The sequence below is a fragment of the Coregonus lavaretus genome (genome assembly GCF_964263955.1).
Source record: "Coregonus lavaretus genome assembly, chromosome: 22".
Classification (NCBI taxonomy): Eukaryota; Metazoa; Chordata; class Actinopteri; order Salmoniformes; family Salmonidae; genus Coregonus; species Coregonus lavaretus.
Window position 1 is genome coordinate 31,983,337 of NC_140009.1, and position 27,273 is coordinate 32,010,609.

General features: G+C 47.2%; 1 long non-coding RNA gene across 1 annotated transcript; it reads left to right on the forward strand.

The window, feature by feature from the left end:
• The first annotated feature begins 6,757 nt into the window (after positions 1-6,757).
• LOC311149778 lies at positions 6,758-26,588 on the forward strand. The gene is made up of 3 exons (XR_014615051.1): positions 6,758-6,803; positions 12,801-12,887; positions 26,514-26,588. It is a non-coding gene; the product is annotated as an uncharacterized lncRNA (long non-coding RNA).
• The last annotated feature ends 685 nt before the right edge of the window (positions 26,589-27,273 follow it).

Sequence of the window (27,273 nt, forward strand, 5' to 3'; positions counted from 1 at the left end):
CCTCTAAATACACCTCCGCTGTCTTCAACCAGGATCTCAGCGATCACTGCCTTATTGCTTGCGTCCGTAACGGGTCCGCGGTCAAACGACCACCCCTCATCACTGTCAAACGCTCCCAAAAACACTTCAGCGAGCAGGCCTTCCTAATTGACCTGGCCCAGGTATCCTGGATGGATATAGATCTCATTCCGTCAGTAGAGGATGCCTGGTTGTTCTTTAAAAGTAATTTCCTCTCAATCTTAAATAGACATGCCCCATTCAAAAAATACAGAACTAAGAACAGATATAGCCCCTGGTTCTCCTCAGACTTGACTGCCCTTGACCAGCACAAAAACATCCTGTGGCGTACTGCATTAGCATCAAATAGCCCCCGCGATATGCAACTTTTCAGGGAAGTTAGGAACCAATATACACAAGCAGTTAGGAAAGCAAAGGCTAACTTTTTCAAACAGAAATTTGCATCCTGTAGCACTAACTCCAAAAAGTTTTGGGACACTGTAAAGTCCATGGAAAATAAGAGCACTTCCTCCCAGCTGCCCACTGCACTGAGGCTAGGAAACACTATCACCACCGATAAATCTACAATAATCGAGAATTTCAACAAGCATTTTGCTACGGCTGGCCATGCTTTCCACCTGGCTACCACTACCCCGGCCACCAGCTCTGCACCCTCCGCTGCAACTTGCCCATGCCCCCCCCGCTTCTCCTTCACACAAATCCAGACAGCTGATGTTCTAAAAGAGCTGCAAAATCTGGACCCCTACAAATCATCTGGGCTAGACAATCTGGACCCTTTCTTTCTAAAACTAGCCACCGAAATTGTCGCAACCCCTATTACTAGCCTGTTCAACCTCTCTTTCGTAACGTCTGAGATCCCCAGAGATTGGAAAGCTGCCGCGGTCATCCCCCTCTTCAAAGGGGGTGACACTCTAGATCCAAACTGTTACAGACCCATATCCATCCTGCCCTGCCTTTCAAAAGTTTTTGAAAGCCAAGTCAACAAACAGATCACCGACCATTTCGAATCCCACCGTACCTTCTCCGCTATGCAATCCGGTTTCCGAGCTGGTCATGGGTGCACTTCAGCCACGCTCAAGGTCCTAAACGATATTATAACCGCGATCGATAATAGACAGTACTGTGCAGCCGTTTTCATTGACCTGGCCAAGGCTTTCGACTCTGTCAACCACCGCATTCTTATTGGCAGACTAAATAGCCTTGGTTTCTCAAATGACTGCCTCGCCTGGTTCACCAACTACTTCTCAGATAGAGTTCAATGTGTCAAATCGGAGGGCCTGTTGTCTGGACCTATGGCAGTCTCTATGGGGGTGCCACAGGGTTCAATTCTTGGGCCAACTCTTTTCTCTGTGTATATCAATGACGTCGCTCTTGCTGCTGGTGTCTCAGATCCACCTCTACGCAGACGACACCATTTTGTATACATCTGGCCCTTCATTGGACACTGTGTTAACAAACCTCCAAACAAGCTTCAATTCCATACAACACTCCTTCAGTAGCCTCCAACTGCTCTTAAACACTAGTAAAACTAAATGCATGCTCTTCAACCGAACGCTGCTTGCACCCGCCCACCCGACTAGAATCACTACTCTAGACGGGTCTGACCTAGAGTATGTGGACAACTACAAATATCTAGGTGTCTGGTTAGACTGTAAACTCTCCTTCCAGACTCACATTAAGAATCTCCAATCCAAAGTTAAATCTAGAATCGGTTTCCTATTTCGCAACAAAGCCTCCTTCACTCATGCTGCCAAACATGCCCTCGTAAAACTGACTATCCTACCGATCCTTGACTTCGGCGATGTCATTTACAAAATAGCCTCCAACACTCTACTCAGCAAATTGGATGTAGTCTATCACAGTGCCATCCGTTTTGTCTCCAAAGCCCCATATAATACCCACCACTGTGACCTGTACGCTCTTGTTGGCTGGTCCTCACTACATATTCGTCGCCAAACCCACTGGCTCCAGGCCATCTATAAATCACTGCTAGGCAAATCCCCGCCTTATCTTAGCTCATTGGTCACCATAGCAACACCCACCCGTAGTCTGCGCTCCAGCGGGTATATCTCACTGGTCATCCCCAAAGCCAACACCTCCTTTGGCCGCAATTCCTTCCAGTTCTCTGCTGCCAATGACTGGAACAAATTGCAAAAATCTCTGAAGCTGGAGACACTTATCTCCCTCACTAACTTTAAGCATCAGTTGTCAGAGCACCTTACCGATCACTGCACCTGTACACAGCCCATCTGAAATTAGCCCGCCCAACTACCTCATCCCTATATTGTTATTTATTTTGCTCATTTGTACCCCAGTATCTCTATTTGCACATCATCTCTTGCACATCATTCCAGTGTTAATACTAAATTGTAATTATTTTGCACTATAGCCTATTTTATTGCCTTACCTCCATAACTTGCTAAATTTGCACACTGTATATTATATGTATTTCTGTTGTATTTTTGACTTTGTTTTGTTTTACCCCATATGTAACTCTGTGTTGTTGTTTTTATCGCACTGCTTTGCTTTATCTTGGCCAGGTCGCTGTTGTAAATGAGAACTTGTTCTCAACTGGTTTACCTGGATAAATAAAGGTGAAATAAAAATAAAAAAAAATAAAAAATGCATTTCAATTAACAGGTGTGCCTTGTTAAAAGTTAATTTGTGGAATTTCTTTCCTTCTTAATGCGTTTGAGCAAATCAGTTGTGTTGTGACAAGGTAGGGGTGATATACAGAAGATGGCTCTATTTGGTAAAATACCAAGTCCATATTATGGCAAGAACATCTCAAACAAGCAAAGAGAAACGACAGTCCATCATTACTTTAAGACATGAAGGTCAGTCAATACGGAACATTTCAAGAACTTTTAAAGTTTCTTCAAGTGCAGTCGCAAAAACCATCAAGTGCTATGATGAAACTTGCTCTCATGAGGACCGCCACAGGAAAGGAAGACCCAGAGTTACCTCTGCTGCAGAGGATAAGTTCATTAGAGTTTACCGGCCTCAGAAATTGCAGCCCAAATAAATGCTTCACAGAGTTCAAGTAACAGACACATCTCAACATCAACTGTTCAGAGGAGACTGTGTGAATCAGGCCTTCATGGTCGAATTTCTGCAAATAAACTACTACTAATGGACACCAATAATAAGAAGAGACTTTGCTTGGGCCAAGAAACACGAGCAATGGACATTAGACTGGTGAAAATCTGTTCTTCTTTGGTCTGATGAGTCCAAATTTGAGATTTTTTGTTCCAACCGCCGTGTCTTTGTGAGACGCAGAGTAGGTGAACGGATGATCTCTGCATGTGTGGTTCCCACCGTGAAGCATGGAGGAGGAGGTGTGATGGTGTGGGGGTGCTTTGCAGGTGACACTGTCAGTGATCTATTTAGAATTCAAGGCACACTTAACCAGCATGGCTACCTTAGCATTCTGCAGTGATATGCCATCCCATTTGGTTTGCGCTTAGTGGGACTATCATTTTGTTTTTCAACAGGACAATGACCCAAAACACACCTCCAGGCTGTGTAAGGGCTATTTGACCAAGAAGGAGAGTGATGGAGTGCTGCATCAGATGACCTGGCCTCCACAATCACCCGACCTCAACCCAATTGAGATGGTTTGGGATGAGTTGGACCGCAGAGTGAAGGAAAAGCAGCCAACAAGTGCTCAGCATATGTGGGAACTCCTTCAAGACTGTTGGAAAAGCATTCCAGGTGAAGCTGGTTGAGAGAATGCCAAGAGTGTGCAAAGCTGTCATCAAGGCAAGGGGTGGCTACTTTGAAGATTCTAAAATCTGAAATATATTTTGATTTGTTTAACACTTTTTTGGTTACTACATGATTCCATATGTGTTATTTCATAGTTTTGATGTCTTCACTATTATTCTACAATATAGAAAATAGTAAAAATAAATGAAAAAATCTTGAATGACTAGGTGTGTCCAAACTTTTGACTGGTACTGTATTTGTGGCATGTTGTTTAAAACATTCTTGCGATGTATGAAATACATATTATTTATCCTTCCAGATGAGACCTCTTGCTTTGGAGCAGAATTATCATCACGTAGGATCCCACACACCCCTGTCAGATTGGTGCTTTTTAATTCATCTTCATCCTCTGACGGTCGACCTATCAAATTAAGATGAGGAGAATAGCATAGAAACTCGCTGCCACATTACTTCTCAAACCCTAACCTTGAACTGGGTGTCACTCAATCAGTGCATGAATCCATCCCTGACTGCAGTATGTCACAACAATTCCATCCCATATGCTGTTTTAGCGTGGTAGGGTATTACTAATTATTTGTTTTCCTCCCAGCTCCTGCAGCATACACAGAGGTTGTTAGGTAAAACAAAAATGTCCATTAGTTCAGATTTGATAGAATGCAAATGAGTGCACACCCCAAAGGCACTTGAGAGGAGAGAATTAATCCAAGCACCGTTTGTCTTCAAAATGCTTTTTTGGAGTTATTTCATTCCAAGTTTCAGGTAAAGTCAGAAAATCCAGAAGTCTCTGACTGTCAAGAGATAAGCTTTCATTTGTCATTGTTGATTTTGTTTCTTTTTATTGCTCCCCCAGATATTTTCCTCAAAGGTTTCCCTGTGCAGCCAGGAGAACTGAAAGACAAACTGTTCTTGGTTAATGAGGTTGAGGGAGGCTTCTCTGATGAACAGATCACTTCCCTGAGGAGGTAAGAAGGCATTATGTCAGAAAAACACATCCATGTTGGGGATTCATCTCGAGTCCAAATTTGAGATTTTTGGTTCCAACCGCCGTGTCTTTGTGAGACGCAGAGTAGGTGAACGGATGATCTCCGCATGTGTGGTTCCCACCGTGAAGCATGGAGGAGGAGGTGTGATGGTGTGGGGATGCTTTGCTGTTGACACTGTCAGTGATTTATTTAGAATTCAAGGCACACTTAACCAGCATGGCTACCACAGCATTCTGCAGTGATACACCATCCCATTTGGTTTACGCTTAGTGGGACTATAATTTGTTTTTCAACAGGACAATGACCCAACACACCTCCAGGCTGTGTAAGGGCTTTTTGACCAAGAAGGAGAGTGATGGAGTGCTGCATCAGATGACCTGGCCTCCACAATCACCCGACCTCAACCCAATTGAGATGGTTTGGGATGAGTTGGACCGCAGAGTGAATGAAAAGCAGCCAACAAGTGCTCAGCATATGTGGGAACTCCTTCAAGACTGTTGGAAGAAGGGATTATGTCAGAAAAACACATCCATGTTGCGGATTCATCTCGAATTTGGATGCAACTGCAGTTGTCTGCACTGAGAAGAAAACGGATTCAGACTTGATGCAGGGTTGTATCAAGTCCAATGCAGGGCAGTAGTAAAACGTTTTGCATGGTAGCCTATATACACAAGCCCAGTAAGGGGTCTAGTTGGTAAAACATTAGGTTGTGTAACATCAAGTGTTACAAGTGCAGGGTACATACAGGGAACATACATGTACATGCAGCAATAAACCCAATGAAGCCTAGTGAGACATGGCAATTTAAGTTAGTGCCAGTTCATGTGAGTAAGAGAGGGACAATCAGTAGTGTCTATAGCGTTCGCTGTAATACTAAAGAGCAGATGCCAGAACCTTTTACCAGAGCGGACTACTAATGAAACATTCATTGGCGAGGCATTTGAGGAGATGGACACTATTGAGTTTCTCTCAGCTCTTATACCGCTGGGTAAAATGCTTTTGCCGTGGGTCTCGGTCTTACGTCCTACCAATTTACTCACTCAGTGCTTTCTTTTGTGAGCTGCTGATCTGCTCAAGGGACGGTGATCTAATGTACTGTATAGAGATTATATTTATTCTATGAAAACGTAACATCAATTTTAATGTGGCATTGCGCGGGCCTCAGGAATACAATCTCTGACAGAAACCACTACCAACAGGGCCTGCAATATTAATGACCGGCGGCTATAGCTGTATAGATATACTCCAACGGCACATCTCTAGGCTCATGAAAAAGTAATTATTTGGTTTGGAGTTGAAACACACTCAAATGACAGAGGAAGTGGGGAGAAGAGAGTCCATTTGGGGGGCTTCCCAGTCTTCGATCTGGGTTCAAACTCAGTGCATGTGAATGAATGGATGGCCGTGGCCGTCATCAACGGTCCTGCTGCTTTATAGGAGCTGACAGAGCCCATCTGAGCTACTTGGCTTTTAATCACTCCCCTTTCTCCGGGCCACTGGAAGTCAGCCTAGCATATGGCTCTCTCAGAGAAAGCCAGAGAGAGGGGGCATAGCATAGCATAGCATGAGCCTAAATGACACCCTGGCCTATTTTGTATGAAGCAGAGTGTGTGTCTTGTGAAAAGTGTTTGTTGTATTTCACTTCATTTATGCATTTTAACTAAAAAGGTGACTCCTTTTATTCAATTGCCAAAGCCTCACTGCCATCCAGACTATGTATCACCGCTATACTGACTGACTGAGGCATTTATATTTTGCCTACGTTGTTATTATTATTAGATGTTGAGGAGGAATTAAATGCCACACTGTATACATATCAGCAACTGTTTAGGTCTGAAGCAAAGCAGACCTACTCAACCCTGACATTGCTTATTGACTCTGATGACACAATCAAGTAGGACCTCTCTTTTGTCATAAAATTGATTTATGTAGTGAATGATGTGTTAACAAAGAACTCACACAGTGAAATGTTCCATTTATAGATATCTACCTACGTCAGACGATGTGGAAATGTATAAATCCTATAAGGGGTCTGTGTCAGATCTGCATGTTGTTGACCAATACATGATGGAGGTAAGTGCCTTCGCATGCCATGCTTTCCATGACTCATGCTTTAATATACCTACTTCTCACCGGCATCCTGGAAAAACCTTAATGTTGACTAATTTCGATTTGGTTTACATAAATTGAAAGAAGCTCTTACCGTTCATGTGCTGTGCATGCGTCAAGGACCAATTAAAATCATTCAAAACACCCTGTGGATCTACAAATAAACCACATTTTCAATTTCCGGAAAAGTTTCACGTTTTTCCAGGGCGTTGCGATGTTATGTCATTTCGGCATCTACAATTTGCATGGTAATAATATGCACTGTTTCCTCTATGACTCTACTTGTCCCGATGGTGTGCTGCTGTATCCTCAGTCCCCTTTATCCTCTTCTCACACATACTATATGATGAGGGTTCTCACCTCTAGATACACTGTAAAAGTAGGGATGACAGATGCTCCAGGGAGCAGGATCAGCCAGCCATGTTCTTCTGGAGGTCTGACACCATGCATAGGGATATGTCAGGAGACATTGTGACAGTAACACCTCCCACGGTGAAACAGCCTAGCATTACAGTATGTGGATACCCAAGGCTCTATGAGAATGATGGGTAGAAGACACATTTATTTATTTCAATCAAATGTATTTATAAAGCCCTTTTTACATCAGCAGATGTCACAAAGTGCTATACAAAAACCCAGCCTAAAATCCCAAACAGCAAGCAATGCAGATGTAGAAGCACGGTGGCTAGGAAAAACTCCCTAGAAAGGCAGGAACCTAGGAAGAAACCTAGAGAGGAACCAGGTTCTGAGGGGGGGGGGGGGCAGTCCTCTTCTGGCTGTGCAGGGTGGAGATAGTACATGGCCATTAAGGCCAGATTGTTCTTCAAGATGTTCAAACGTTCATAGATGACCAGCAGGGTCATTCAGAGGTCGAGACAGCAGGTGTGGTAGAGAGAGCGAAAGAGAGCGAGAGAGAGAGAGAGAGAGAGAGAGAGAGTCAAAAACAGTAGGTCCGGGACAAGGTAGCACATCCGGTGAACAGGTCAGGGTTCCATAGCCGCAGGCAGAACAGTTGAAACTGGAGCAGCAGCACGACCAGGTGGACTAGGGACAGCCAGGAGTCATCAGGCCAGGTAGTCCTGAGGCATGGTCCTAGGGCTCAGGTCCTCTTGGAGGGGAGGGAGAGAATTAGAGGGAGCATACTTAAATTCACACAGGACACCAGATAAGACAGGAGAATTACACCAGATATAACAGACTGACCCTAGCCCCCCGGCACATAGACTATTGCAGCATAGATACTGGAGGCTGAGACGGGGGGGACACTGTGGCCCCGTCCGACGATACCCCCGGACAGGGCCAACCAGGCAGGATATAACCCCACCCACTTTGCCAAAGCACAGCCCCCACACCACTAGAGGGATATCAACAGATCACCAACTTACTACCCTGAGACAAGGCTGAGTATAGCCCACAAATATCTCCTCCACCGCACGAGGGCGCAAAACCGGACAGGAAGATCACGTCTGTGACTCAACCCACTCAAGTGACGCACCCCTCCTAGGGACGGCATGGAAGAGCACTAGTAAGCCAGTGACTCAGCCCCCGTAATGGGGTCAGAGGCAGGGAATCCCAGTGGAGAGATGGGTGCCATGTCCATCCTTAGGATAACCCAAATGCTAAAAGTAGATCTTGCAAAACACAAATGTAACCCTCTCTCTTTTGTAAACATTTTGTAAGGATAGATCAGATTTAGACAGCCATAACTAAAGCTTGCTGAAGCGAGCCTTGAAAAGTATAATTCCTGATACAGTGAGGAAAAAAAGTATTTAGTCAGCCACCAATTGTGCAAGTTCTCCCACTTAAAAAGATGAGAGGCCTGTAATTTTGTCACGGTTTCGGCCGAGGCTGCTCCTCCTCCTTGCTCGGGCAGGTTTCGGCGGTCGTCGTCCCCGGAGTACTAGCTGCCACCGTTGTATGTTTCATGTTCGTTTGGTTTTGTCTTGATGTTGTACACCTGTTTCTAGTTAGTGCTCATTAGTGTCCTATTTAGTTCTCATTGTGTGTGTCAGGTGTTGTGTGTGATTACGCTTCTGTTTGGTGTTCTGTGCTACGTGTTTCCCTCCGTTGTTTTGGAGAGGTTTTTCGCACATGTTTGTGCGCCTTTCGTTTGACGCCTGTGTGAGCCTTATTTCGCCTCCGGGCTTGTTGTGCTCGTGTACTACGTGAATTTTCACTAAAGTCTTTTGGACTTAGTTTCTGCGTCCTGCGCTTGATTCCTGCACCACACCCACCTTCAACACCCGTGACAAATTTTCATCATAGGTACACGTCAACTATGACAGACAAAATGAGATTTTTTTTCTCCAGAAAATCACATTGTAGGATTTTTTATGAATTTATTTGCAAATTATGGTGGAAAATAAGTATTTGGTCAATAACAAAAGTTTCTCAATACTTTGTTATATACCCTTTGTTGGCAATGACACAGGTCAAACGTTTTCTGTAAGACTTCACAAGGTTTTCACACACTGTTGCTGGTATTTTGGCCCATTCCTCCATGCAGATCTCCTCTAGAGCAGTGATGTTTTGGGGCTGTCGCTGGGCAACACGGACTTTCAACTCCCTCCAAAGATTTTCTATGGGGTTGAGATCTGGAGACTGGCTAGGCCACTCCAGGACCTTGAAATGCTTCTTACAAAGCCACTCCTTCGTTGCCCGAGCGGTGTGTTTGGGATCATTGTCATGCTGAAAGACCTAGCCACGTTTCATCTTCAATCCCCTTGCTAATGGAAGGAGGCTTTCACTCAAAATCTCACGATACATGGCCCCATTCATTCTTTCCTTTACACGGAGCAGTCGTCCTGGTCCCTTTGCAGAAAAACAGCCCCAAAGCATGATGTTTCCACCCCCATGCTTCACAGTAGGTATGATGTTCTTTGGATGCAACTCAGCATTCTTTGTCCTCCAAACACGACGAGTTGAGTTTTTACCAAAAAGTTATATTTTGGTTTCATCTGACCCATATGACATTCTCCCAATCCTCTTCTGGATCATCCAAATGCACTCTAGCAAACTTCAGACGGGCCTGGACATGTACTGGCTTAAGCAGGGGGACACGTCTGGCACTGCAGGATTTGAGTCCCTGGCGGCGTAGTGTGTTACTGATGGTAGGCTTTGTTACTTTGGTCCCAGCTCTCTGCAGGTCATTCACTAGGTCCCCCCGTGTGGTTCTGGGATTTTTGCTCACCGTTCTTGTGATCATTTTGACCCCACGGGGTGAGATCTTGCGTGGAGCCCCAGATCGAGGGAGATTATCAGTGGTCTTGTATGTCTTCCATTTCCTAATAATTGCTCCCACAGTTGATTTCTTCAAACCAAGCTGCTTACCTATTGCAGATTCAGTCTTCCCAGCCTGGTGCAGGTCTACAATTTTGTTTCTGGTGTCCTTTGACAGCTCTTTGGTCTTGGCCATAGTGGAGTTTGGAGTGTGACTGTTTGAGGTTGTGGACAGGTGTCTTTTATACTGATAACAAGTTCAAACAGGTGCCATTAATACAGGTAACGAGTGGAGGACAGAGGAGCCTCTTAAAGAAGAAGTTACAGGTCTGTGAGAGCCAGAAATCTTGCTTGTTTGTAGGCTTGTTTGTAGGTGATTTTCCACCATAATTTGCAAATAAATTCATAAAAAATCCTACAATGTGATTTTCTGGATTTTTCCCCCTCAATTTGTCTGTCATAGTTGACGTGTACCTATGATGAAAATTACAGGCCTCTCTCATCTTTTTAAGTGGGAGAACTTGTACAATTGGTGGCTGACTAAATACTTTTTCCCCCCACTGTATATGGCTACATTTAGTCTGCTCTTAAAACAGTAGCTGAACGATCACAGGCATAAAGAAGTAACCCCAACCCTAGCATCTTTGACATATCCCCCATCAGACCAAGGCCCTTTGGCTTCTGAGGCCTGACGCCCCTGAGCATGAGCGAGACGTTAGGCCTGACAACCCAGATGATTTATTAGAGGTTAGTAACTAAACCAAAGGTCGACTAGGCAGTTCAGCCAATCATTTCAAAGTGTCAAGCATTCAGCTTCTCTGCTAAATCAGACTGAAGACGAGACGTACCACAGCATTCCCTCTAGCAGCCCAGGGGATCTTAGCTCTTAGATATAGCTGCTGTCCATGTCAGAGAAGAAGACTTGAGGAGAGTCTTTGGGAATAAGGAATTAGTAGCTACCCCATAGTGTCTTTTAAGCAGATAAAAAAAAAAAGGAATAATCACATGTAAATAGGATGTGGGATATTGTGTGTGCGCTTGTTCGTGTGTGTTTTTATGTGTTGTGTGCGCGCATGGTATGTGTGTGTGTACATTCTGTGACTGTATTTTACTCATATACAGTGGGGAAAAAAAGTATTTAGTCAGCCACCAATTGTGCAAGTTCTCCCACTTAAAAAGATGAGAGAGGCCTGTAATTTTCATCATAGGTACATGTCAACTATGACAGACAAATTGAGATTTTTTTTTCCAGAAAATCACATTGTAGGATTTTTTATGAATTTATTTGCATATTATGGTGGAAAATAAGTATTTGGTCACCTACAAACAAGCAACATTTCTGGCTCTCACAGACCTGTAACTTCTTCTTTAAGAGGCTCCTCTGTCCTCCACTCGTTACCTGTATTAATGGCACCTGTTTGAACTTGTTATCAGTATAAAAGACACCTGTCCACAACCTCAAACAGTCACACTCCAAACTCCACTATGGTCAAGACCAAAGAGCTGTCAAAGGACACCAGAAACAAAATTGTAGACCTGCACCAGGCTGGGAAGACTGAATCTGCAATAGGTAAGCAGCTTGGTTTGAAGAAATCAACTGTGGGAGCAATTATTAGGAAATGGAAGACATACAAGACCACTGATAATCTCCCTCGATCTGGGGCTCCACGCAAGATCTCACCCCGTGGGGTCAAAATGATCACAAGAACGGTGAGCAAAAATCCCAGAACCACACGGGGGGACCTAGTGAATGACCTGCAGAGAGCTGGGACCAAAGTAACAAAGCCTACCATCAGTAACACACTACGCCGCCAGGGACTCAAATCCTGCAGTGGCAGACGTGTCCCCCTGCTTAAGCCAGTACATGTCCAGGCCCGTCTGAAGTTTGCTAGAGTGCATTTGGATGATCCAGAAGAGGATTGGGAGAATGTCATATGGTCAGATGAAACCAAAATATAACTTTTTGGTAAAAACACAAGTCGTCGTGTTTGGAGGACAAAGAATGCTGAGTTGCATCCAAAGAACACCATACCTACTGTGAAGCATGGGGGTGGAAACATCATGCTTTGGGGCTGTTTTTCTGCAAAGGCACCAGGACGACTGATCTGTGTAAAGGAAAGAATGAATGGGGCCATGTATCGTGAGATTTTGAGTGAAAACCTCCTTCCATCAGCAAGGGCATTGAAGATGAAACGTGGCTGGGTCTTTCAGCATGACAATGATCCCAAACACACCGCCCGGGCAACGAAGGAGTGGCTTCGTAAGAAGCATTTCAAGGTCCTGGAGTGGCCTAGCCAGTCTCCAGATCTCAACCCCATAGAAAATATTTGGAGGGAGTTGAAAGTCCGTGTTGCCCAGCGACAGCCCCAAAACATCACTGCTCTAGAGGAGATCTGCATGGAGGAATGGGCCAAAATACCAGCAACAGTGTGTAAAAACCTTGTGAAGACTTACAGAAAACGTTTGACCTGTGTCATTGCCAACAAAGGGTATATAACAAAGTATTGAGAAACTTTTGTTATTGACCAAATACTTATTTTCCACCATAATTTGCAAATAAATTCATAAAAAATCCTACAATGTGATTTTCTGGATTTTTTTTTCTCTTTTTGTCTGTCACGTTGACGTGTACCTATGATGAAAATTACAGGCCTCTCTCATCTTTTTAAGTGGGAGAACTTGCACAATTGGTGGCTGACTAAATACTTTTTTTCCCCACTGTAACTGCCTCCTCCAATACAGATGTGTAACATTCCTTACTTGAGTACCAGACTGGATCTGCTGATGACTCTGAGAGAGCTTCCCATAAGCATGGAGGATCTGCAGCCAGTGAGTTCACTTTGGGTCTGTCCCAATATCAACATTAGCATATCAACACTAGCATTATTAAAAGCTGAAATGTCTTGAGTGAATAAGTATTCAACCCCTTTGTTACGGCAAGCCTAAATAAGTACAGGAGTAAGCATTTTACATAGTCACATAATAATTGTATGGACTCACTCTGTGTGCAATAATAGTGTTTAAACATTTTTTTTTTTTATGAACACCCCATCTATGTACCACACACATATAATTATCTGCAAGGTCCCTCAGTTGAGAAGTGAATTTCAAACACAGATTCAACCACAAAGACCAGGGAGATTTTCCAATGCCTCGCAAAGAAGGGCACCGATTGGTAGAAGGGTGAAAATAAAAAAGGCAGACACTGAATATCCCTTTGAGCATGGTGAAGTAATCAATTACGCTTTGTAAGGTGAATCAATACACGCAGTCACTACAAAGATAAAGGCGTCCTTCCTAACTCAGTTGCCGGAGAGGAAGGAAACTGCTCAGGGATTTCACCATGTGGCCAGTGGTGATTTTAAAACAGTTACAGTTTAATGGCTGTGATAGGAGAAAACTGAGGCTGGATCAACAACGTTGTAGTTACTCCACAATACTAACCTAAATGACAGAGTGAAAAAAATAAAACATATTCCAAAACATGCATCCTGTTTGCAGTAAGGCACTAAAGTAATACTGCAAAAAAATTGGCACAGAAATGAACTTTCTGTTCTGAATAAAAAGCTTATGTTTAGTGCAAATCCAACTCAACACATCACTGAGTACTACTCTTCATATTTTCAAGCATGGTGGTGTCTTCATCATGTTATGGGTATGCTTGTCATTGGCAAGGACCACTGAGTTATTTAGGATAAAAAATAAATGGAATAGAGCTAAGCACAGGCAAAATTGAAATGCATTCCAGGTGACTACCTCATGAAGCTGGTTGAGAGAATTACAAGAGTGTGTAAAGCTGTCATCAAGGCAAAGGGTACTTTGAAGAATCTAAAATCTAAAATATATTTTGTTTTGTTTAACACTTTTTTGGTTACTACATGATTCCATATTTGTTATTTCATAGTTTTGATGTATTCACTATTATTCTACAATGTAGAAAATAGTAAAAATAAAGAAAAACCCTGGAATGAGTAGGTGTGTCCAAACTTTTGACTGGTACTTTATATTATGTTGGCCTTTCAAAGATCCCCTGAAAGTTGACCTTTCCCCCACGCATCATCACTCTCCCATCACTGGCACAACTTTCAACTGCAATTATTTTCTTTGTTGATCATTTTCCTCTGAAATGGTCATGCCTTAACCTAAGTGAATTGTGTTTCATCAATAAGTTGCTTTGTATGACATTTTGTTCCAGCAATGCAGCCTGAATAGGTTAACATTGCAATCTAAAAAAAGTATATAAAATAAGAACATAAATCAGATCTCTATGCAAAATGTAATCTTAATACATCATGTTTTTTATGACAAGGAAGTAAGACATACAGAAAGGCTATATCCCCCGTTTAAAAGTACCTCTTTAGTTGAATCATTTTTTGTTCCAGTAATTTGTTGCTGGATGGTTAAATTCCACTGAAAGAATGTTCTGAGAGGCACTTTTACATGTCTTTCTACATTTGTGAAAAGCAAAGCATTTTCTATCGGCTTAATTTTTACAAGAAATGCTCCACCTCACACCTTAATATGTTAAATATCTCAAGCCATTTGAAAAACTCTAATGACATCTATACATAGTGTTTAAAAATCTGTTTCACCCCTCTACCATCAAAAATACTGTAAGAAATTCCGTTGCTGACTTAGTTACAATTCATAGACAGTAGCACAATGTTAGTTGCACATGATTAACACTTATAAAATGGTGTGTGTATGGCATACTGTGTATACTGTATACTGCATGAAGGTTCCATATAATACTGTGAGACACCAACACTTGCTTGTGCCCCATTTTGTTTGTTGGTGGAATCTTGGTTAGTTGTCACATTGCCCGCTTGACCTCCACTGTAGGTCTACTGTAGGTCTGTACCTCTGAACAAATAGGACTTTTTTTTATCTTCTCCTATGATACTCAGACACTCTTATTTTTGATTTTGCAGCATAGAATGACAATGTATATCCTCTTGTCTTAAGATACTGTCACACCCTGGCTCTGGGGACTCTATATGTTGAGCCAGGGTGTGTATATTCTATGTAGTGTATTTCTGTGTTGGCCAGAGTGGTTCCCAGTCAGAGGCAACGAGTGTCAGTTGTTGCTGGTTGTCTCTGATTGGGAGCCATATTTATACAGGCTGTTTTCCCACAATAGTTGTGGGATCTTGTTCCAGTTGGTTTGTTCCTTTTGGTCTGTACCGTAGGACTGCACGTATCGTTTGTTGTTTTGGTTATTGTTTGTATTATCACTAACGATAAATAAACATGTTCGTTCATCACGCTGCGCCTTGGTCTACTCCGTCTAACGTTCGTGACAGAAGATCCCACCATACCAGGACCAAGCAGCGTGTCCAGGAGCAGGCGGCCTGGACATGGGAGGAAGCGCCGGGAAAGGAGCTGGAGAGGTTGGCGATGGCCCAGGTGGGCAAATCGTGGTCCTGGGAGGACATGCTCGGGGGCAAAGGGCCATGGGCTAAGATTAAGGCCCTGGCGAGAGAGGAGCAACGGCGTCAACAGTGTCGTCGTCGGACGGACGAGAGACAACCCCAGAAATTTTTTAGGGGGGGGCACACGGCATGGGCGACTGGGCAGCAGGAGGCTGCCACAGGGCGAAATGGGAGACGAGGAGAGAAGGCCACCGGGTTACGGGAGCCATTGGTGAGAGGAGGGAAGGAAGTTGTAGAGGCACGGCGAGAGGTACTGAGGTGTATTGCCAGTCCGGTCCGGCCCGTTCCTGATCCCCGTTTAAGGCCAGTGGTGTGTGTTCCCAGTACGGTCCGGCCTGTTCCTGTTCCTCGCACCAAGCCTACGGTTCGCGTCGCCAGCCCGGCCCGGCCTGTTCCTGCTCCTCGCACCAAGCCTAGAGTGCGCGTCGCCAGCCCGGCCCGGCCTGTTCCTGCTCCTCGCACCAAGCCTACGGTGCGAGTCGTCAGCCCGGTAAGGCCCGTTCCTGCCACTCGCACCAAGCCTACGGTGCGCGTCGCCAGCCCGGCCCGGCCTGTTCCTGCCCCTCGCACCAAGCCTACGGTGTGCGTCGCCAGCCCGGCCCGGCCTGTTCCTGCTCCTCGCACCAAGCCTACGGTGCGCGTCGCCAGCCCGGCCCGGCCTGTTCCTGCCCTTCGCACCAAGCCTACGGTGCGCGTCGCCAGCCCGGCCCGGCCTGTTCCTGCCCCTCGCACCAAGCCTACGGTGCGCGTCGCCAGCCCGGCCCGGCCTGTTCCTGCCCTTCGCACCAAGCCTACGGTGTGCGTTGCCAGCCCGGCCCGGCCTGTTCCTGCTCCTCGCACCAAGCCTACGGTGCGCGTCGCCAGCCCGGCCCGGCCTGTTCCTGCTCCTCGCACCAAGCCTACGGTGCGCGTCGCCAGCCCGGCCCGGCCTGTTCCTGCTCCTCGCACCAAGCCTACGGTGTGCGTCGCCAGCCCGGCCCGGCCTGTTCCTGCCCCTCGCACCAAGCCTACGGTGCGCGTCGTCAGCCCGGCCCGGCCTGTTCCTGCTCCTCGCACCAAGCCTACGGTGTGCGTCGCCAGCCCGGCCCGGCCTGTTCCTGCTCCACGCACCAAGCCTACGGTGCGCGTCGCCAGCCCGGCCCGGCCTGTTCCTGCCACTCGCACCAAGCCTACGGTGCGCATCGCCAGCCCGGCCCGGCCTGTTCCTGCCCCTCGCACCAAGCCTACGGTGCGCGTCGTCAGCCCGGCCCGGCCTGTTCCTGCTCCTCGCACCAAGCCTACGGTGTGCGTCGCCAGCCCGGCCCGGCCTGTTCCTGCTCCACGCACCAAGCCTACGGTGCGCGTCGCCAGTCCGGTACGGCCCGTTGCTGCTCCACGCACCAAGCCAGGGGTGCGCATCGTCAGCCCGGTCCGGCCCGTTCCTGTTCCACGCCTGTTCCACGCACCAAGCCAGGGGTGCGCATCGTCAGCCCGGCCCGGCTTGTTCCTGCTCCTCGCACCAAGCCTACGGTGCGCGTCGCCAGCCCGGCCCGGCCTGTTCCTGCCCTTCGCACCAAGCCTACGGTGTGCGTCGCCAGCCCGGCCCGGCCTGTTCCTGCCCCTCGCACCAAGCCTACGGTGTGCGTTGCCAGCCCGGCCCGGCCTGTTCCTGCTCCTCGCACCAAGCCTACGGTGCGCGTCGCCAGCCCGGCCCGGCCTGTTCCTGCTCCTCGCACCAAGCCTACGGTGCGCGTCGCCAGCCCGGCCCGGCCTGTTCCTGCTCCTCGCACCAAGCCTACGGTGTGCGTCGCCAGCCCGGCCCGGCCTGTTCCTGCCCCTCGCACCAAGCCTACGGTGCGCGTCGTCAGCCCGGCCCGGCCTGTTCCTGCTCCTCGCACCAAGCCTACGGTGTGCGTCGCCAGCCCGGCCCGGCCTGTTCCTGCTCCACGCACCAAGCCTACGGTGCGCGTCGCCAGCCCGGCCCGGCCTGTTCCTGCCACTCGCACCAAGCCTACGGTGCGCATCGCCAGCCCGGCCCGGCCTGTTCCTGCCCCTCGCACCAAGCCTACGGTGCGCGTCGTCAGCCCGGCCCGGCCTGTTCCTGCTCCTCGCACCAAGCCTACGGTGCGAGTCGTCAGCCCGGTAAGGCCCGTTCCTGCCACTCGCACCAAGCCTACGGTGCGCGTCGCCAGCCCGGCCCGGCCTGTTCCTGCCCCTCGCACCAAGCCTACGGTGTGCGTCGCCAGCCCGGCCCGGCCTGTTCCTGCTCCTCGCACCAAGCCTACGGTGCGCGTCGCCAGCCCGGCCCGGCCTGTTCCTGCCCTTCGCACCAAGCCTACGGTGTGCGTCGCCAGCCCGGCCCGGCCTGTTCCTGCCCCTCGCACCAAGCCTACGGTGCGCGTCGCCAGCCCGGCCCGGCCTGTTCCTGCCCTTCGCACCAAGCCTACGGTGTGCGTTGCCAGCCCGGCCCGGCCTGTTCCTGCTCCTCGCACCAAGCCTACGGTGCGCGTCGCCAGCCCGGCCCGGCCTGTTCCTGCTCCTCGCACCAAGCCTACGGTGCGCGTCGCCAGCCCGGCCCGGCCTGTTCCTGCTCCTCGCACCAAGCCTACGGTGTGCGTCGCCAGCCCGGCCCGGCCTGTTCCTGCCCCTCGCACCAAGCCTACGGTGCGCGTCGTCAGCCCGGCCCGGCCTGTTCCTGCTCCTCGCACCAAGCCTACGGTGTGCGTCGCCAGCCCGGCCCGGCCTGTTCCTGCTCCACGCACCAAGCCTACGGTGCGCGTCGCCAGCCCGGCCCGGCCTGTTCCTGCCACTCGCACCAAGCCTACGGTGCGCATCGCCAGCCCGGCCCGGCCTGTTCCTGCCCCTCGCACCAAGCCTACGGTGCGCGTCGTCAGCCCGGCCCGGCCTGTTCCTGCTCCTCGCACCAAGCCTACGGTGTGCGTCGCCAGCCCGGCCCGGCCTGTTCCTGCTCCACGCACCAAGCCTACGGTGCGCGTCGCCAGTCCGGTACGGCCCGTTGCTGCTCCACGCACCAAGCCAGGGGTGCGCATCGTCAGCCCGGTCCGGCCCGTTCCTGTTCCACGCCTGTTCCACGCACCAAGCCAGGGGTGCGCATCGTCAGCCCGGTCCGGCCCGTTCCTGCTCCACGCACCAAGCCAGGGGTGCGCATCGTCAGCCCGGTCCGGCCCGTAGCTGCTCCACGCACCAAGCCAGGTGTGCGCATCGTCAGCCCGGTCTGGCCCGTCCCTGCTCCACGCACCAGGCCAGGGGTGTGCGTCGTCAGTCCGGCACAACCCGTGCCTGGATCACTGGTGCCTGGTCAGGTACCGGTCAGCTGCTCCACACCGGAGCTGAAGCAATCCGCTTCTACGATGTCCAGTCCAGCTCCGGTCAGCGGGGCCAGACCGGACCAGGGGCGCCACGGGGGGATGGTTGAAGGGTGGTGGTCTAGCCCGGAGCCGGAACCGCCTCCGAGGAGGAATGCCCACCCAGCCCTCCCCTGGTTTGTTGATGTTTAGGCGCGGTCGCAGTCCGCGCCTTTAGGGGGGGGTACTGTCACACCCTGGCTCTGGGGACTCTATATGTTGAGCCAGGGTGTGTATATTCTATGTAGTGTATTTCTGTGTTGGCCCGAGTGGTTCCCAGTCAGAGGCAACGAGTGTCAGCTGTTGCTGGTTGTCTCTGATTGGGAGCCATATTTATACAGGCTGTTTTCCCACAATAGTTGTGGGATCTTGTTCCAGTTGGTTTGTTCCTTTTGGTCTGTACCGTAGGACTGCACGTATCGTTTGTTGTTTTGGTTATTGTTTGTATTATCACTAACGATAAATAAACATGTTCGTTCATCACGCTGCGCCTTGGTCTACTCCGTCTAACGATCGTGACAGATACAGTGAGGCTCTCATGAGCCTAGCAGTTTTCTCTTTGTCTGTCCGACTATTCTTTACACAGTTCAATTTCATCAATTTAATCAGAATCACCAATTTACTCTTGGATTTGTGTCTCTCCTCTTCTCTTCCCCTTCACACTTTCTCTTACTCATATTATAGTTGAAAACAAGAGGAGGGAAATGTGCTTACTGTTGTAGGATGCATATGAGTTTGGTGCCCAGGTGTTCTGTCTTGAAAGGTGGGAGGCAGGTAATCCCTCAGATGAAGCATCTCAGAGCTGAACACAATGTGGCCATAAACAAGGAGAGGTCTGGGTCCTTCTTACTCTTCTTCTCTGAACAGTTTAAGTCCTTGGGATTCTGTGACATGGCAGACTTTTTAAGCCTGTAACATTAAGGAGGATTTGGCTGCCATCTGACTAGTAGGGCGCATGGGTGGAAAATGGAGAACTCACCGCCCAGGGAGGGAAGGGGAACGCTTTCACACTCAAGGTGCGCTTTGTGTCTGCTCAACAACACCATTGTACACTACCGGTCAAAAGTTTTAGAACACCTACTCATTCAAGGGTTTTTCTTTCTTTTGACTATTTTCTACATTGTAAAATAATAGTGAAGACATCAAAACTATGAAATAACACATATGGAATCATGTAGTAACCAAAAATGTGTTAAACAAATCATAATATATTTGAGATTCTTCAAATAGCCACCCTTTGCCTTGATGACAGCTTTGCACACTCTTGGCCAGCTTCACCTGGAATGCTTTTCCAACAGTCTTGAAGGAGTTCCCACATATGCTGAGCACTTGTTGGCTGCTTTTCCTTCACTCTGCGGTCCGACTCATCCCAAACCATCTCAATTTGGTTGAGGTCGGGGAATGTGGAGGCCAGGTCATCTGATGCAGCACTCCATCACTCTCCTTCTTGGTAAAATAGCCCTTCCACAGCCTGAAGGTGTGTTGGGTCATTGTCCTGTTGAAAAACAAATTATAGTCCCACTAAGCCCAAACCAGATGGGATGGCGTATCGCAGCAGAATGCTGTGGTAGCCATGCTGGGTAAGTGTGCCTTGAATTCGAAATAAATCACAGACAGTGTCACCAGCAAAGCACCCCCACACCATAACACCTCCTCCTCCATGCTTTATGGTGGGAAATACACATGGGGAGATCTTCCGTTCACCCACACCGCGTTTCACAAAGACACGGTGGTTGGAACCAAAAATCTCAAATTTGGACCCCAGACCAAAGGACACATTTCCACCGGTCTAATGTCCATTGCTCGTGTTTCTTGGCCCAAGCAAGTCTCTTCTTCTTATTGGTGTCCATTAGTAGTGGTTTCTTTGCAGCAATTCGACCATGAAGGCCTGATTCACACAGTCCCCTCACAGTTGATGTTGAGATGTGTCTGTGACTTGAACTCTGTGAAGCATTTATTTTGGCTGCAATTTCTGAGGCTGGTAACTCTAATGAACTTATCCTCTGCAGCAGAGGTAACTCTGGGTCTTCCATTCCTGTGGCGGTCCTCATGAGAGCCAGTTTCATCATAGCGCTTGATGGTTTTTGCGACTGCACTTGAAGAAACGTTCAAAGTTCTTGAACATTTCCGTATTGACTGACCTTCATGTCATAAAGTAATGATGGACTGTCGTTTCTCTTTGCTTATTTGAGCTGTTCTTGCCATAATATGGACTTGGTCTTTTACCAAATAGAGCTATCTTCTGTATACCCCCCCTACCTTGTCACAACAGAACTGATTGGCTCAAACACATTAACTTTTATCAAGGCACACCTGTTAATTGAAATACATTCCAGGTGATTACCTCATAAAGCTGGTTGAGAGAATGCCAAGAGTCTGCAAAGCTGTCATCAAGGCAAAGGGTGGCTATTTGAAGAATCTCAAATATAAAAATATTTGGATTTATTTTTAAAAAAAATGGTTACTACATGATTCCATATGTGTTATTTCATAGTTTTGATGTATTCACTATTATTCTACAATGTAGAAAATAGTCAAAATAAAGAAAAACCCTTGAATGAGTAGGTGTTCTAAAACTTTTGACCGGTAGTGTAGGTGCTTCCTTATACGTATATATTGTTCATGCCCAAGCAGCTGCTATTTGCGGATTAAGATTGATAGAGGAGGAAATAAAATGGGGATAAAATAACAAATGCCAAAGGCAACAGGGACCTTGTGCTAAGGAAGCCTTGGTTTACTTGTGATCCATGCAAAGCACGTTGCTAGGAGTGCAGTACAAGGTTGCCCCCTTGAAGACCTGATTTGCATACCCCACTATGTGTTTGCTGCTCTGTGAAGGCTTGAGGAGATCCCACTGGTGTGCTATGGGAAGTTACTCTGAAACTTGAGCATATGGTTGGGTGTTGTATCAGACACGCACCTTTGTTAAGTGGGGTAGTTCTTCTAGAGGGCTGCTCTGTCTCCCAACAACCTCCCCACCTCACCTCCGTCCTTACCTCACTAGTAGACCTGAAATTCTATCTTGTTGAGAGAGATTGCAAACATAATGTAATATCTACACCCTGATTCTTAGAATGTGGATATAAGATACAATCGCTTACAGTAGGATGGTCAAAAACGATGTAGTATGAATGATAACAAATAACATAATATGAAAACCATAATATGATGAAAATAGAATTACTTTCGCAATGTAAAACAAGTAAATCTACTTGTTTACTGTACCTCAACATTGTTCCTGTACCCAAGAAAGCGAAGGTAACTGAACTAGATGACTATCACCCCATAGCACTCACTTCTGTCATCATGAAGTGCTTTGAGAGGCTAGTTAAGGATCATATCACCTCCACCTCAACCTTACCTGACACCCTAGACCCACTTCAATTTGCATACCGCCCCAATAGATCCATGGATGATGAATTCGCCATCGCACTGCACACTGCCCTATCCCATCTGGACAAGAGGAATACCTATGTAAGAATGCTGTTCATTGACAACAGCTCAGCCTTCAACACCATAGTACCCTCCAAGCTCATTATTAGGCTCGGGGCCCTGGGTCTGAACCCCGCCCTGTACAACTGGGTCCTGGACTTCCTGACGGGCCTCCCCAGGTGGTGAAGGTAGGCAACAACACCTCCACCACGCTGATCCTCAACACAGGGGCCCCAAAAGGGTATGTGCTCAGCCCCTTCCTGTACTCCTTGTTCACCCATGACTGCGTGGCCACGCATGCCTCCAGCTCAATCATCAATTTTGCAGACGACACAAGTGGTAGTCATGATTACCAACAACGACGAGTCAGCCTATAGGGAGGAGGTGGGGGCCCTGGCGGAGTGGGCTGATCGTGGACTTCAGGAGACAGCAGAGGGAGCACGTCCCCATCCATATCAACGGGCCGCAGTGGAGAAGAAGGAAAAGCTTCAAGTTCCTCGACGTACACATCACTGACAATCTGAAATGGTCCACCACACAGATAGTGTGGTAAAGAAGGCGCAACAGCGCCTCTTCAACCACAGGATGCTGAAGAAATGTGTCTGGGTCCCCTAAGACCCTCACAAACATTTACAGATGCACCATTGAGAGCATCTTGTCGGGCTGTATCACCACCTGGTACGGCAACTGCACCGTCCGCTACCGCAGGCCTCTCCAGAGGGTGGTGTGGTCTGCCCAACGCATCACCGGGGGCACACTGCCTGCCCTCCAGGAGATCTACAGCACCCGGTGCCACAGGAAGGCCAAGAAGATCATCAAGGACCTCAGCCACCCGAGCCAAAGCCTGTTCACCCCACTATCATCCAGAAGGCGAGGTCAGTACAGGTGTATTAAAGCTGGGACGAGAGACTGAAAAACAGCTTCTATCTCAAGGTCATCAGACTTTTAAATAGCCATCACTAGCCGGCTACCACCCAGTTACTCATCCCTGCTCCTTAGAGGCTGCTGCCCTATGTACATAGACATGTAACACTAGTCACTTTAATCATGTTTACATACTGTTTTAACCGTTTCATATGTACAATATATACTGTAGTCAATGCCATCCTATTCAACTATTGTTGTACATACTATATACTATTCTATCCTACATACTGTCCATAATGTCCAAACATCCCATCACATACACTACATGACCAAAAGTATGTGGACACCTGCTTGTCGAACATCTCATTCCAAAATCATGGGCATTAATATGGAGTTGGTCCCCCCTTTGCTGCTATAACAGCCTGCACTCTTCTGGGAAGGCTTGGAACATTGCTGCGGGGACTTGCTTCCATTCAGCCACAAGAGCATTAGTGAGGTCGGGCACTGATGTTGGGCGAGTAGCCCTGGCTCGCAGTCGGCGTTCCAATTCATCCCAAAGGTGTTCGATTGGGTTGAGGTCAGGGCTCTGTGTATGCCAGTCAAGTACTTCCACACCGATCTCGACAAACCATTTCTGTACGAACCTCGCTTTATGCACGGGGGCATTGTCATGCTGAAACTGGAAAGAGCCTTCCCCAAACTGTTCCCGCAAAGTTGAAAGCACAGAATCGTCTAGAATGTAATTGTATGCTGTAGCGTTAATATTTCCCTGCTCTGGAACTAAGGGGCCTAGCCCGAACCATGAAAAACAGCCCCAGACCATTATTCTTCCTCCACCAAACTTTACAGTTGGCACTATGCATTCGGGCAGGTAGAGTTCTCCTGGAATCCGCAAAACCCAGATTCGTCCGTCGGACTGCCAGATGGTGAAGCGTGATTAATCTCTCGAGAGAACGCGTTTCCACTGCTCCAGAGTCCAATGGCGGCGAGCTTTACATCACTCCAGCTCATGCTTGGCATTGCGCATGGTGATCTTAGGCTTGTGTGCGGCTGCTCGGCCATGGAAACCCATTTCATGAAGCTCCCGACGAACTGACGTTGCTTCCAGAGGCAGTTTGGAACTGAGACGATTTTTACATGCTACGCACTTCAGCACTCGGCGGTCCCGTTCTGTGAGCTTGTGTGGCCTACCACTTCGCGGCTGAGCCGTTGTTGCTCCTAGATGTTTCCACTTCACAATATCAGCACTTACAGTTGACCGGGGCAGCTCTAGTAGGGCAGAAATTTGACTAACTGACTCGTTGGAAAGGTGGCATCCTATGACGGTGCAATGTTGAAAGTAACTGAGCTCTTTAGTGAGGCCATTCTACAGCCAATGTTTGTCTATGGAGATTGCATGGCTGTGTGCTCGATTTTATACACCTGTCAGCAACGGATGTTGCTGAAATAGCCAAATCCACTCATTTGAATGGGTGTCCACATACTATAGTGAATAATAATAGTGAAGACATGAAATAACACATTCATGTAGTAACCAAAAAAGTGTTCAACAAATCAAAATATATTTTAGATTTTAGATTCTTCAAAGTAGCCACCCTTTGCCTTGATGACAGCTTTGCACACTCTTTTCATTCTCTCAACCAGCTTCATGAGGTAGTCACCTGGAATGCATTTCAATTAACAGGTGTGCCTTATAAAAAGTAAATTTGTGGAATTTCTTTCCTTCTTAATGCATTTCACCCAATCAGTTGTTTTGTGACAAGGTAGGGGTGGTATACAGAAGATAGCCCTATTTGGTAAAATACCAAATCCATATTATTGCAAGAACAGCTCAAATAAGCAAAGAGAAACAACAGTCCATCATCAATTTAAGTCATGAAGGTCAGTCAATCCGGAAGATTTCAATAACTTTTAAAGTTTCTTCAAGTGCAGTCGCAAAAACCATCAAGCTCTATGATGAAACTGACTCTCATGAGGACCGCCACAGGAATGGAAGACCCAGAGTTACCTCTGCTGCAGAGGATAAGTTAATTAGAGTTAACTGGACCTCAGATTGCAGTCCAAATAAATGCTTCACAGAGTTCAAGTAACAGACACATCTCAACATCAACTGTTCAGAGGAGACTGCGTGAATCAGGCCTTCATGGTTTAATTACTGTAAAGAAACCACTACTAAAGGACACCAATAATAGGAAGAGACTTGCTTGGGCCAAGGAACACGAGCAATGGGCAGACCGGTGGAAATCTGTCCTTTGGTCTGATGAGTCCAAATTTGAGATTTTAGGTTCCAACCGCCGTGTCTTTATGAGACACAGAGTAGGTGAATGGATGATCTCCGCATGTGTAGTTCCCACCATGAAGCATGGATGAGGAGGTGTGATGGTGTGGGGGTTCTTTGCTGGTGACACTGTCAGTGATTTATTTAGAATTCAAGGCACACTTAACCAGCATGGCTACCATAGCATTCTGCAGCGGTATGCCATCCCATCTGGTTTGCGCTTAACACACCTCCAGGCTGTGTAAGGGCTATTTGACCAAGAAGGAGAGTGATGGAGTGCTGCATCAGATGTCCTGGCCTCCACAATCACCCGACCTCAACCCAATTGAGATGGTTTGGGATGAGTTGGACCGCAGACTGAATGAAAAGCAGCCAACAAGTGCTCAGCATATGTTTGAACTCCTTCAAGACTTTTGGAAAAGCATTCCAGGTGAAGCTGGTTGAGAGAATGCCAAGAGTGTGCAAAGCTGTCATCAAGGCAAAGGGTGGCTACTTTGAATAATCTCAAATTATAACCTTTTTGGTTACTACATGATTCAATGTGTGTTATTTCATAGTTTTGATATCTTCATTATTATTCTACAATGTAGAATTTAGTAAAAATAAAGAAAAACACTGGAATGAGTAGGTGTGTCCAAACTTCTGACTGGTATTGTATATACTGTATTTATACTCCGGACTCCGACATTGCTCGTCCTAATATTTCTATATTTCTTAATTCCATTCTTTTACTTTTAGACCTTTTAGATTAGTGTGTATTGTTGTGTATTGTTAGATATTACTGCACTGTTGGTGCTAGGAACACAATCTTTTCGCTACACCTGCAATAACATCTGCTAAATATGTGTATGTGACAAATAAAATGTTATTTGATTTGAACATACAAGCCTATAACCCAAAATAAATGTGTGCTATTGCACTGTTGTCACATCTCTAGTCTGACTGAAAATGGACTTGAAAATCAAAAGGATTTCACCTGCGTTTACTCAATTCTCATAAGCCCCTGAATCAGACAAAACTGATTCAGGAAAAAAAAGAGAGTGAGCCTGCAGTTGGATTAGAGTGAAATGACCTGTCCTGAACCGCTGTGTTTGTCTTTCAGCTGATTAACCAGAAGATCAGGATGTGCACGCAGTTATACGGCTCCAGGTCATTCGTCTCCGTGCTGGAGTACCTGCTGTCCATCGGCAATTACCTCAACGAGAACGCAGGGAAGGGAAAGGCCAAGGGAATCCGCCTCTCCTCCTTAACTAAAGTAGGTTCTCCTCTCCTCCTTAACTAAAGCAGGTTCTCCTCTCCTCCTTAACTAAAGTAGGTTCTCCTCTCCTCCTTAACTAAAGTAGGTTCTCCTCTTTAACTAAAGCAGGTTCTCCTCTCCTCCTTAACTAAAGTAGGTTCTCCTCTCCTCCTTAACTAAAGCAGGTTCTCCTCTCCTCCTTAACTTAAGCAGGTTCTCCTCTCCTCCTTAACTAAAGTAGGTTCTCCTCTCCTCCTTAACTAAAGCAGGTTCTCCTCTCCTCCTTAACTAAAGCAGGTTCTCCTCTCCTCCTTAACTAAAGTAGGTTCTCCTCTCCTCCTTAACTAAAGTAGGTTCTCCTCTCCTCCTTAACTAAAGTAGGTTCTCCTCTCCTCCTTAACTAAAGCAGGTTCTCCTCTCCTCCTTAACTAAAGTAGGTTCTCCTCTCCTCCTTAACTAAAGTAGGTTCTCCTCTCCTCCTTAACTAAAGCAGGTTCTCCTCTCCTCCTTAACTAAAGCAGGTTCTCCTCTCCTCCGCTGTAGCCTGACCTGTGGTGGAGTGTCTAGCACTAGGCTAATAAGACTTCTCATTGATATACACAGAGGGATTTCCCTACTCCCTTTC